General features: G+C 39.1%; 1 pseudogene; it reads left to right on the plus strand.

The window, feature by feature from the left end:
- Positions 1-229: 229 nt before the first annotated feature.
- LOC123811835 lies at positions 230-620 on the plus strand (annotated as a pseudogene).
- Positions 621-3,176: the final 2,556 nt, after the last annotated feature.

Here is a 3,176-nt window from a genome sequence, read left to right on the forward strand (position 1 = left end):
AGAAAGGAAATTCATCAAGAAAAGTAGGACTTGAGGGGTGAGGGTGATGGTGTCAGAATAATGACTTCTGGTTTTGGAAGTGTTAATGAGGTTAAGATAATGAGGGCACAGAGGGAGAAAAAAAATACACCTCCACGTGAGAAGAAAAATAAATGTGGTGCAGTTAAAAACAGTGCAGCAGAAAAAGAAAGAGATCATGCTCTTGCTGCTGTCTTTCCGAGTGGCCATAATGGTGAGCCTGAATGCCCTTGCTAATGCTCTCAGAACCATCAACAATGCCCAAAACAGAGGTGAACGCCAGGTTCTTTTTAGGCCATGCTCCAAAGTCATTGTCCAGTTTCTAACTATGATGATGACACATGGTTACATTGGTGAATTTGAAATTACTGATGACCACAGAGCTGGGAGAAGTGCTGTGAACCTCACGAGCAGGTTGAACAAGTGTGGAGTAATCAGCCCCAGATCTGATGTGCAACTCGAAGATCTAGACAAATGGCAGAACAGCCTGCTCCCTCCCGCAATTTGGTTTCATGGTACTGACCACCTCAGCAGGCATCATGGACCACAAAGAAGGAAGATGAAAACACACAGGAGGGAAAACCTGGGGATTCTTTTTCTAGGGATGTCATATACATGGGTGCAGATAAAATGCCTCAATGAGTAAAAAGAGAGAGAGACACAGCATGAAATTGAGAAAAGACTTGGGTTTTCTACATATGCTTGTTTTGTGTCACCTATTTTTGTCTCAATTTCTTTTCTTTTTTTTTCTTCTCTTTTTTCACTTGATCTTTCTTTTTCCTGGGGAGTCTTATACATTGTATATGACCACTCTTCCCTTCCAAAATCTCCCTCTAATTAGACCACACATGTACTCCTACACACAAACACATACACACGCACACCAACAATACAACCAAATGAGAACAACAGGGGAGAAAGAAAACCAAGAAAACACTAATGTAAAGAAGTTTGACCCTTGCCCTAAAATGCAATACTAGGGAAGGTTCACTCTCTGTCCTCTCCAGGTTATGAAGAGAAGCAGCAGAAAAGTACCAGGTTATTTGTCCTGAGTAGAGCTGAATTGGAAAATAGCTTTAATAGCTCCATTAGGACCGAAGCCAAAGACTTCCTTTGGGTCTGTTTTGAATAATTAAAGGTTAATGGTGTCATTTTTCATTCAGCCTCAGGGAGATGACCACACCAATCATAATCCTAATTAAATCCAACTGGGAACCTCCAGGAACGTCCAGGAACAAATGTGCAATGGTTCTGGACCCTTTAACCTGTGTCCACCAAAGGCAATAAAGCTGTATTTTTATTTCCACCCTATGGATGAGGAAATTAAAATTCAGAAAAGTCATGGGATCTACCCAGTTCCTTATAAAGAGGGATCAGAGGACAGATGTTAGGAGCAGGATCTCTATTTTGGCCTTCAGTTTTAGATGTGCCTAGGAGAAGTAAAAAGGACAGAAATCAGGAAATAATCCCATTTGCAATAGCAACAAGAAAAATAAACTACCTAGGAATAAACCTAACCAAGGAGGTAAAAGACCTGTACTCAGAAAACTACACAATACTGAAGAAAGAAATTAAGGAAGACACAAAAAGGGAGACACAAATGGAAGCATGTAATGTGTTCATGTATTAGAAGAATTAACATCATAAAAATGTCATATTACCCAAAGCAATTTATAGATTCAACACAATCCCTATTAAAATACCAATGACATATTTCACAGATATAGAATAAACATTTCAAAAATTGATATGGAACCATAAACGACCACAAATAGCCACAGCAATTTTGAGAAAGAAGAACAAAGGAGGAGGGGGTCACAATACCTGATATCAAACTATAAATCAAGGCCACAGTAATCAAAACAGTATAATACTGGCATAAGAATAGACACATAGGTCAATGGAACAGAATAGAGAGCCCAGAAATAGACCCAAGTCTCTATGGTCAATTAATATTTGACAAAGGGGCAGAAGCACAAAATGGAGTGAAAATAGCCTCTTCAACAAATGGTGTTGGGAGATCTGGGCAGCTACATGCAAAAAAAATGAAACTTGACCACCAACTTATACCACATACAAAAATAAACTCAAGATGGATGAAAGACTTAAGTATAAGTCATAACACCATAAAAGTTCCAGAGGAGTACATAAGGAGGAAAATCTCAGATATTCCAAAAAGCAATATTTTCATCAAAATGTCCTCTAGAGCAAGGGACATAAAGGAAAGAATAAACAAATAGGACATCATCAAAATAAAAAGTTTCTGCATGACTAAAGAAAACATCAGCAAAATGAAAAAGGAACCAACTGTATGGGAAAAAATATTTGCAAATGATACCCCAGACAAGGGTTTGATCTCCAAAATATATAAAGAACTCACATGACTCCACTCCAGAAAGACAAAAAAAACACATAAAAAATGGGCAAAGGAACTGAATAGACCCTTCTCCAAGGAGGACATACAGCATCACTAGCCATCAGAGAGATGCAAATTAAAACCACAATGAGATACCACTTCACAAAAGTCAGAATGACCATCATAAACAAATCAACAAACAACAAGTGCTGGCGAGAATGTGGAGCAAAGGGAACCCTATTACATTGTTGGTGGGAATGCAGACTGGTGTAGCCACTATGGAAAACAGTACAGAATTTCCTCAGAAAACTGAAAACAGAACTGCCTTTTGACCCAGCAATTCCACTGTTGGGATTATACCCTAAGAATCCTGAAATACCAACTCAAAAGAAGCTATGCACCCTGATGTTCATAGCAGCACAATTTACAATAGTCAAGTGCTGGAAGCAACCTAAGTGCCCCTCAGTGAATGAGTGGATCGAAAAACTGTGGTACATTTACACAATGGAATACTATGCAGCAGAAAGAAAGAAGGAGCTCCTACCCTTTGGGACAACATGGATGGAACTAGAGAGCATTATGCTAAGTCAAATTAGCCAGGCAATGAAAGACAAATACCATAGGATCTCCCCTATAAATGGAACTTAATCAACAAAATAAACAAGCAAGCAAAATATAACCAGAAACATTGAAATAAAGAACAAACTCAGTCCTGGCTGGCGTAGTTCAGTGGATTGAGCGACTTTGGGCTGGGAACCAAAGTGTCCCAGGTTCGATTCCCAGTCAGGGTACATTCCTGGGT

The sequence above is a fragment of the Phyllostomus hastatus genome, unplaced genomic scaffold (assembly GCF_019186645.2).
Source record: "Phyllostomus hastatus isolate PE091 unplaced genomic scaffold, TTU_PhHast_1.1 phas_scaffold_78, whole genome shotgun sequence".
NCBI lineage: Eukaryota > Metazoa > Chordata > Mammalia > Chiroptera > Phyllostomidae > Phyllostomus > Phyllostomus hastatus.